Raw genomic sequence first — 11,356 nt, forward strand, 5'->3', positions numbered from 1 at the left:
TTGTATCCTAGGTTGATATTGCAATTTAGGGTGTTGTTGATATTGCACAGGCATCAATTGCGGTTGTGAAGTATGATAACTTGTTTGTCTTGGCACATATTGAGGCACATGTTGTTGTTGATGCTGACGAATCAGAATTTGCTGACTTTGTGCCAATTGTTGTCTCGGTGTAAATCCCATCATTTGCAAAAAACTTTGTTTGGGTGGTTTTTGTTGTTTTTCCTTAAGATGGGGTATGGCACTTGCATTGACTTGCTGTGTTGTTTGTCCAATCCATTGTGATGGTTGCAAGTTTGCATTAACTTGTAATGGTGCAGAGGGCGCTGCAACTTGTTGTCGAATGCAACATTATTGTTGTTGTGCATTGTTTGTTTGCACATTCGATTTTATCTTTTGTGTATTACTCAATTGTTGCAACATTTGTTGTTGGTGCAAACCACTATCTGTAGCTCTTTGTGTCGCCATTATCGAAGGATCTGTCACAATAGTCTGCATAATAGGTACTTGAGTGTTTGGCAAATATATTGAACTTAGTGGGACATAGGAACTTTGTTGCATTGTGGAATTATTTTGGAAATTGGTGAGATCAGGCATTCCAGTCGTGAAGCTTTCTTGTATCTTAGATTTTGATCCAATTTTATGCATGTGAGGAACCACTTCTTGTTGAGGGATAGCTGTCAATATTTGTGTGGTCCTCGTTTGATCTTGTGTTACAGGTGTTGTGTTAAATAATGGATTATTTATTGTCTCAAATGGTGACTTTTGAGGAATAGTCACTGTCAATGCCTTTGAAGCACATTTACTCATCAAGGTAGGTTGAGTTTCTTGTTGCACATGTTCTTCATTTGGATGCGGGGAGAAACATAACAGCTCACCGCCTTGTTGTTTTTGCACATTGATTTGCTCACTTGAGGAGGTCACATTACTCATCATGTCAAGATATTTTTGTGGGAACATCTTAAAGACCTTGTTCAAGAATTTATCCATCTTTTTCGTCAACTTTGGATCTTGAAGGAACATATCAACATCATTAGAGGCATCGAAATCTGATGAAGAATCTGGTATAATATTTGGATTTGTTTCTTGTTGAATGCCTTGATCTGAACCAAATCCTTGTGAAAGAGTTTGTTCCTCATATAATGTTTGAGTTTGAATGTCATGTTGCAAGTTCAGTTGATTCCAATCAAAAGGTGCATTTCCCCTTGGTGTTGGTGGAACACTCCCATGTCCTGGTTTCATGGGTACAAACACTGGTTCATATAATGGAGGTGGTCCAAGTTGAACCATTCCATATGGTGGTAATGATGTGCTTGATGAACCTTCAATCTGTACTGTTTGACTAGTTTGAAACTGTGAATTTGATATGTTGTCAATGGGTTGATACATTGGTTCGCCCATCTTCTTAGATTTTGACCTTGTCTCAACAGGCATGTCACTATGCGAATGCAATATTTTTTGGAATTTTTCAAGGATGATATATGATATGCAACTAAATGCAAACTAAAATGCAATCTATGGCAAGAGTGCAACCTATGTTTTTGTTGCTTTTCGAGATTTTGACCAAACTTTAGGGACGCAAATCTCAAAAGAGACCCTTAGGAAATTGAAATGATGTCTAGACCTCAAAGGACAAAAGGACCAAGTGAGAAAAGGACAAAATGACAATGTCTCCCCTATATGCTTGGATACTAAGCTAGGTTTGACCAAATGACATTGATGACAAAAAGACAAAAGGTTGATAAGGTCTAGACTTCCTAACAATGACTTAGGGTTTATCAAAGATTTGCATTACTCAAGTATGACAAAACCTAGCTTTGACACTATATGCAAAGGGACAATTACTATGCAAACGACCCTAATATGATATGATAATGACCTAAGCTTAGGTTGAATTATGAAATGGTATTACTCTTGTAGTCACACAAATCTGTCCAGCTTAATTAAATAAATATTCGCTATTTATTTGATTAAAAATCCACTAGCCATCAGTTAATTAAATAAATATTTAATTAATTCATTTCCAAACATTCTTCTATTAATTAAATAAATTATTCAATTTATTTTAATTAATTCATTAAATCAAATTCCAATCAATTAAATAAATAAAACCTATTTATTTAATTAATCCCCCTTTTCCTCTTTTAAATAAATTAAATTAAACATTTATTTAAATCATTATCCCCACCCCACTTGCATTTTCCTACAAATGCAACTTGCACACATTTATTGGAATAAATGAATTTTTATTTTAATAAAATCCTATTTTCCCTCACCCACCAAATCCACTTGCAAAATCTAATCCCCTTCTAGATTCTTCTAACCCCTTTCTAATTAGCCTAATCCATCCTCTAATTATTGTCACATTCCTAAGCAAAATGGAGTCACTTCTCAAAGACTCCAAAGTCTTTGAAAAGCATTTAATGATTTGTGTGTTCAACAAATTAACCCCCAAAGTCTTCCAAGACCACTAATGGCTCTTACATGACCATTTATGGCTCTTACATAACCATTTATGGTTATTTCAAACTTATCTCCCCAAACATTTATTGTTTTGACCATATTCATCCATTTCACATTTGCACAAGAGTTTATCCATTGGATAAAAGCTTTATTCTTTGAATAAAGAGTTTATTCATTCAACCAACCTTGACTCTAAATCTCAAGGTCATATCAAGCATTTAATGCTTATTCCCTCCCCTCTCAACCTATCTCACATTGACACTTGTCATCCTGGGATTGAGTTGAAAGCCATCACATGGATTTGAAATCATTCAATCCTGACCCTTGTTGAGATTACTCAATATCAACCATCCATTGCTCCATTTTTCCTATAAATAGAGCCCATTTCTTCATAATCTAGATCTTGAAAACTTGTATGCATTTAAGCTATAGGCATTTTAAGAGAGCATTTTAGCATAATTAACTCATGTATTGTTATTTTGGTTAAAAATAAATCATTTTAGCATCAATAGCATAGTATTAGCTTTTCATTTCACATTTAGAGCACAATACTACAATCTCAATCCTCCATAAGCATCCATAGTGCAAAAAGTTGCTGAGAGCTACACTATTTTGGAACTTGGAGAGGAGAGGAACAAGGGAGAAGAAGTCAAGAGCATGTTAGGAGGCATTTGGAGATGCCTCATCATATTTACCTTCCTAGTTAGATATTCTATCATGCTTTTGGTATTTCTTTTGATATGCTTGTGTAGGAAAGTATTTTGTTTATGATTTCTAACACTAACAACTTGGCTTTTCTTCTTGTTTGTGTTTTGTTATCATTCACTAACCTTCCCTTTTTGCAGAGCATCATTTGGTGAACCCGACGTGAATCCAAGCACCAAAAAAATACCATTTTTTTTGTAAACTAACATGTCTGATTGTTGAATTTGTCACACAGGTTGTGCTTTAGCACTATTGAACACGTTTTAGCGCTACTGACACTTTTTCTTTTAGTGCTATTGTTCTTACAATAGCGCTATTGTCCAAATTCCAGCGCTTTTGGGTTTGTTTTGGCGCGTTTGTTGTTCTTTTGGCGCTATTGAAAATCTTTTAGCACTTTCGCCTCTCTGGTTTTACTCTTCTTTCAGCGCTTCTATGTTAAATAGCGCTTCTTTTTAAACGCAGACTAGCGCTATTGCAACATAATGTTGTAAAACACACCTTGTAACCGAAAAATTGAAAATCTTAGGCTTGTGGAAGCCCCCCCTTGGACATAGATTTTACTAACAAATTGTGGTTTGTGCAGGTTAAAACTCATCATTAAAAAATCACAAATTTTCCTTTGGTGCTTAAAAAAACAAAAAAAAAACTTGAAAACAAACATTTACTTCCATTGCAAGTTAGGATTCATCTTCATTTTGGTGCTTAAAATCAACAAACAAATTTTCTTTCTTGCATCAAACTTAAAAATCACAATCCACACTTCAATTTTTGGGCAAATAAAAAAGAACAATCCACTTGTTTTGATTTTTTGCAAACAGATTTTACTTCAAGCAAACGTGTTTTTCATTAAGTTGACCAGGATTTTCAAATTCTAAATTACAAAACACATTACCTTTGAAGTTAAAAAGAACATCATGACTGTTGGAGCAACATCTCCAAATAGTTAGATCACATTGCAATGATGGATTAAAAAGAACAAGTGTCTTTCGTGCTTGGCACACTTGTGCAAAAAGTCAGTCGAGTGGTCCTACCTCTAACACACACTATCCTCTCCCTTGGCTTTCGTGGTCCTAGGTGCAAGAGAAAAGTGTTAGTAACAGTCAAAATTTTGTCTTTTTAAGAGAGGCCTGCCAAGAGACACATCACTCTTGGGAACGACCTCGAGCGGTAAATCCTTCGAGCCGCTATAGAAATCAGGTGAGAGCGAAAGTTGTAGCCTTGGGTATAGTTGTTCCTACAGTGTAACTGGCCAAAAGGACAAATGGGCCCCACCACTAGTTACAAGGCTCTTAAGTGAGTCACTGCAGAATGAACTTATGTCCAAAAACATCGAACATGACTAAACACCTTTAAGTAGTAGCCTACCTGTTCTATTGATTGAGGATATTTGCGATATAATTTAGTGCAAGAGCATAGATGGTTTTTCTCCCAAGATACTCACCATACATATTTCCTTGAGTAGAAACATAGCTTTTTGAAAAGTCACTTGTGGCTTGATAAAAGTGGTGACTCCCCCATCATAAGGATCATCTATTTTTTATGCTCGTGCAAGACTTAGTATATCACATCCTTACCTGCCACGGCGGGATTCATAAGGTATGTAGTACCAAAGTCGAAGAAATATCAAGATGTGGGCTAAATTTATCACAACTGGCCATTTGACCTTAGGGATAAAAAGTGTTTGAAGTGTGTTCGTTTTAAAGACCAAGTGCAAATTGAGCCGACTTCAGGCTTTGGAAATACACCTTAAAATACATCTAAAAGAAGGGTCATATACAACTCCAAGGATTGGGTTGATCTAGACCCATACTCATTTGTGCCTTTGGAGGCTACAATCTTGTGTTTGTGTGCTTGCTTTGTTTTCTTGTCAAAGAAACATCAAATCAGAAAATCACTTCCCAAAAGAAGAACAAACGTATTCATCCAACCAAACATTTCTCAAAACAACCAAACACATCAAAAACAAAGTGCAAACAACAAAGAGACAAATTTTATGACCATTCTTCACATCTTGCGAAAGAAGAAGCATCATCAGAATATCAACTTGAAAAGAAGACCATTGAGCTCAAAGGCTTTGATCAAAATGAATAAATTCTTCTATATTAATAGACAAATCTTTGTCTCACATAGAGTCTTTCTACATCGCATGCGTCTCTACCTTCAAGGTAAAACAAACAAATTTGATTTAGAATCATTGAACCGCAGAGCTTTTATGCAATATAGAGCTCTAAGTTATCACAAAAACCAAGGAGGAAAGATTAATCCAAACTTCTTCCCAAACGTCTGTATCACATACAACACAACTCGAGAAATACCACCAACACCTGAAAGGGAAGAGGTAGAGTTTGTCCCATTTGTGACACAAAGTTTTTATTAAAGTTGAAAACATTTTCATCCATCATCTTATTCATACATCATCACTTCATCATCAATTCGTTCCAACTCTTAAAACATTAAGAGGTTCTTGTCCCAAGTTCTCTTTTAGATATTGCTTGAATCAAACACTTCACATCACTTTTTAGATTGTTTCTACATCTAGGATAAGCTCATCCTAAGAGACACATCTATGCAAGTCAAAACTAGTTCATGAGTAAATCCTCTCATTACTAGGTAGTTAAATCTGTAACACATCTCAGATTTCTCTACACCTTATCACATCAAAATCTTATCAAACAAGCAAGCAATTCAAAGAAGGAATTTTGGTTACATCTACCTTAAAAGTGCTAGAGATCCACATGCAACACAATTCACCAATCATCAATCTCTCATTTCATCAAAAAACTCATCATCATTTTCATACAACTTCAACAAAAGCTTGTAAACAAAATGGCTCAAACCCGATCACAGTCAAGGCAATGAGAAATAGAAATAGAAGAAGAAGAAGAAGAAAATCTCAATGAATTTCAAGAAGCACTTGGAGGAAATGCGAATGATGAAAACCCAAGTACTCCCACTCCTGCAACAATAGAAAGGGCTCAGCATAACCCTCTCTTTAACAAACTGTTTGATGAAATACTCAAGAGCAATGCAGATGCTCACTTCTTAAAGCTCGCTCAAGAAGGAGCAAAACTCCCCTTTGACTTTGATCTTGCCCAATTAAGACAAGCATCAGAAAGACAAAGTTGCCATGAAGAGGAAAGAGGTAGAGATCCCATCAGATATAACATTCCTCGAGGTAACCCACCACCTCCTCCTCCAAATGAAATGGAGATGTTGCGGCAACAAGTCGAGAATCTCGCCCAACAACTTCATAGTGGTGTCAAAACTAACCAATTCTCACTCAATGAAATCTGTCCCTATCCTTTTGATAGGAATCTTTATATGCCACCCTTTCCACGAGGATTTGAAACACCCAAATTTGAAAAATATAGAGGAAAGGGAGATCCCCGTAATCATGTCAGAGAATTTCATTCTGCTTGTCTCAAAGTGGCATATGAAGACACATACCTAATGCACCTTTTTCCCCAAAGCTTGGGAGGAACAACCACATCATGGTTTTCCCGACTACCAGGTGGCATTAGAACATTTGAGGAACTCATCCAGAAATTCCTCACTCATTACTCTCATAACATTGAATGTGACATCACCATGGCTGATCTGTGCAACATCAAACAAAAACCAGGTGAACTATTCTCAGTATTCCTGCAACAATGGTGTCAAATGTCTAGCAGACGTTCTCTTCAGTTACCTGAATGAGAACTAGTGGAAATATTCATTTCCAACTTAAACGAATAAATGGAATTTCACCTGGATGTCAAAGACACAGACTCTTTTAATGATATGATCACCAAGGGTTTAAAATGTGAACGGGCACTCATCAAGAAAGGACTCATCAAAATCTTTAATGAACCAAAAGATGGTCCTCGCCCACGCTTCAATAGTGATAAACCAAGCTTCTGGAACAAAAACAAGAATATCGTCAACGATGGGGTTGTGGATGCCCAGACTATCCAGAATGCACAGCCTGTGGTTCGGTTTGCAAGACAAAATCCGCCACCTCAGAATAACACAAATGTTCCTTCCAATCAAGGTCGCATCACATCTCATGATGAACCAAGACCTCGTCAGCAAAAAAAAAAATGCACATACACTCCCTTAGGGGAACCCATTGAAACAGTATTGCGACAACTCATTTCTCAAAATTTGGTCACTCTACCTAAGCTATCAAACTATGAGCCTCAGGTCAAATCGGCATGGTGGAGAGATACTGAACACTGTGAATTCCATCAAGGAAGAGGACACAAGACAAGTAATTGTCACCGATTAAAATATCTTATTCAAGATCTTATTGACCGAGGAGAAATTGAAATTGAAGGACATGACCCAAAAACAACAAATAATGATCATCTAATGTTCAAAATCCACTTCCATCACAAGATCAAAGGGGTCCTTCCACTTCCAGGTGAGGCACTGATACCATTGATTATACACAGGCTGCGTATAATTACACATTAAATCATCTATATGATGTCAGTGAACAAGTTGCAACCATAACCTTCAAAAATCCCAACTCAAATTGCAATGTTGTTACACGTCGTGGCAAGGTCACCATAAAGGCAGCTCCACAAGGCACCACCTCCATCCCAAAGCAGTACAATCTTGTGGAACAATTAGATAAAACGCATGCGCTTTTATCCATTTTAGAGCTATTGCAACTATCGCCCTCTCATAAAACTATCTTGGATCAAGCACTCCAAGAGGTGTCAGTCCTTGCAAATCTAAATACAGACCAATTTCAAGCCATGGTTGGAAGTCTAAAGTCATCACCTTGTCTCACTTTTTCCGAAAGTGACAACTCTTCCTTCCAGCAACCTCATAACGCCTCACTCCACATCGAAGGATTTATTAACTAGCATAGGATCAAGTGAGTCTTGATCGATAATGGAGCAGGCCTGAATATTTGTACACTACAATTGGTCACAGCATTAGGATATGCAGTAGAATCAGTGGATCCTCGTAAGAAGATCACAATCAAAGCCTATGACAATGCAGAGCGTTCATCCAAAGGAGCTGTGGTACTACCAATCCGAGTAGGCCCCGTGGTAAAGCACATCATTTGTCAGGTTCTGGACCTTCCTCTGCCATATAATTTATTGTTAGGGAGACCCTGGATACATGCCATGCAAGCCGTTCCATCTACCTACCATCAATGTATCAAGTTCCCACATAACGGTGTGGAGATCACAATCCTGGGCGATGCAAATCCCTTTGCATATTGCCATAATATCAGCCATCAACCAGAGATTACCGTTCCTAATAATAGAGAAGCCATTTCTTCCACATCATATATAAGTCCCGCCTCTCTTGCCAGTTCAAACACTACTATACCCAAGCAAGAAAAGCTTAAGATGAAGATAGCAGAGGAAGGTCCTGGGGAATACAACTTGAGTGAACTCTTTTGTGTGGGACAAATGCCCATTTCCCCTAGAACACATGGTAAACCACAATAGGTACTCCGACAACCATAGGTCACGCCAGCATGTGCTTTGATGCCTTTCATCCTTGGAAAGAGTCAAGAAGAAGAAACCCAAGATGAGGACTTGGCGGACTGGATCTATAAAGATCCCATCACCACTGATATACCGAAAGTTAAACTTCCTACAGATCAGTACGGCAAAGGTCTCCTCATTATGCAAAGAATGGGGTATGATGGTCAGAGTGCTTTGGGATATTGCAAACAAGGACGACATGAACCTCTGCTACCGGAATTAAAGCCCAAAGGTAATACAGGCCTCGGCTTTGAAAAAGAGGTCTTTCCTAAACTCAGATTCAAAGGGAAACCCAGCAAACCATTATGTCAGCCTACTACAAAAAGGACACCTTTCATTATCAAAGTAGCATCAAGCACCATCCCAACTACCCCACCAAAGCTCAAAATCCCAACACCACCATCTACAATACCAATCATCCCACCAATCGAACTAGTAATCCCATCAGCAGCACCATTAGCAGCAGCAACTATATTAGAACCCGTAGCGGCATCTATGGCACTAGCAGTACCAACAGAAGCCACAGAGTCAATATTACCGATACTCCCCATACCAGATCCTTTAATCCCCATCAACCTTCCTGCAGCACCAATCACTACAAAGGTACATCAACCAATCACACCTGCAGTATTTAACTCCAAAGACATCCCAGTATGGTATAGTAATCGGATGCTGGAAAGTGACTCAGAGACCGACTCACATGAGTGGGAATTTGATTCTGTACAACTTAACACTTCAGATGAGGAAGACACATCACTACCTCCACCACGCAAAGACATCCCTGTTTATGGAGAAGCATAGATAAAGAATTCTTGGGTTCCTGAGCTGGAAACATCTTCCACAGACCCGTCTCATCCTACGTCTGATTCTGACAGGGAGAGTACCATTAACGACCTTCACCATAACATCTTAACCCTCACTGATACATCTAGCGCACTTAACCTAATCGATGAAGTAATGCCCATTATCCACCCTAAACTCATCAAATGGAACCAACCAAATCCCCCATGTCTTGACTTCTTCCAAAACGATGAGGCCATCATTGACTTTTTGGAATTAAGGGATAACCTACCAAGCGGGGATCACAAAGCTGGATTCGCCGTTGAGCTTAATAGTGCAGCATACTTCGGGGCAGATGCCAAACCTTTCAGCTACAAAAATATAACAATAAAACATGGATCTTCCAGTGAAAACCACACTATGGCACTGTTTGATCCAACAAAAGTAAAAAGAAAGAGAGTATCCAATGGTGAAAACCTCTCTAAGGCACCCGAGGATGAAGGGTTTGACATTCTCCTTGATAGTACACAACAGGAACAATCAAAGATTCTCATCGAGGAAACCAAAGAATACAATGTGGGGACTCCTGAAAATCCTCATCTCATACATCTAGTATCTCTTCTCACTCCAGAGGAACAGCCTAAATTTATAGAGTTCTTCCAGAAGCGTCAGATCAACTTTGCATGGTCATATGCAGACATGCCTGGGCTTGATCCTGATTTAGTCATGCATCACCTCACCGTAGCAGAAGGAGCCAAACCTGTCAAGCAGAAGCTTCGTAAGTTGCATCCTCAGATTGCAGTGCTAGTCAAAACATAACTCAAGAAACTCCTAGATGTTGGTTTCATTAGACTGATTGATTATGCAGAATGGATCTCCAATATTGTGCCTGTCGGCAAACCAAAAGGGGGCATCCACATTTGTACCGACTTTAGAGATCTGAATAAGGCCTATCCTAAGGATGACTTCCCCCTACCAAATATCGACATCATAGTGGATCTGACAGCCAGACATGCCATGCTTTCACTTACGGATGGCTTTTCAGGATACAATCAGATAAAGATCACACTAGAAGATCAACATAAGACAACCTTCACCTGTCCATGGGGCACATATTGCTGGAATGTGATGTCTTTCGATCTCAAGAATGCAGGAGCAACCTATCAAAGAGCAATGACCACCATCTTCCATGACATGATGCATACTATGATGGAAGATTATGTGGATGACTTACTAGCAAAATCACTCACTAGAGAAGGGCATCTCCACATCTTAGATAAAATCTTTGATAGACTAGAACAAGACCATGTTCGACTCAACCCAAAGAAATGTGTCTTTGGAGTAACCTCCAGGAAACTTCTAGGATACATTGTCTCAAGCAAAGGCATTGAGGTCGATCCAGCAAAGGTTAAGGCAATCATGGACATGCCACCTCCAAAGAATATCAGTCAGCTAAGGACATTACAAGGATGACTTCAATCCATCCGAAGATTTATTGCACAATTGGCTGATAAGTGTCACCCATTCACACACCTGCTACACAAGAACATCCGCTTTCAGTAGGATGCCCGATGCCAACAAGCATTTCAAAAGCTTAAAGACTATCTCATGAATCCACCATTGTTGATGCCACCAGATCCAAGTAGACCCTTGTTACTCTATATCTCAGCAACAAGTACAACATTGGGGGTACTACTGGCACAATATAATGTAGAAGGAAAAGAGTGTGTTGTTTACTACATCTCTTGCACACTGGTTGGCTATGAACTCAATTACACCCCTATTGAGCGAGCTTGCCTAGCAGTAATCTTAGCAGCCACTAAACAGAGGCACTATCTATTAACCCACAACTCATTACAAAGATTGATCCACTCAAGTATTTACTCAACAAAGCAGCATTGTCAGGTCGCTTGGCCAAATGG

The sequence above is a fragment of the Cryptomeria japonica genome, chromosome 5 (assembly GCF_030272615.1).
Source record: "Cryptomeria japonica chromosome 5, Sugi_1.0, whole genome shotgun sequence".
Taxonomy (NCBI): Eukaryota; Viridiplantae; Streptophyta; class Pinopsida; order Cupressales; family Cupressaceae; genus Cryptomeria; species Cryptomeria japonica.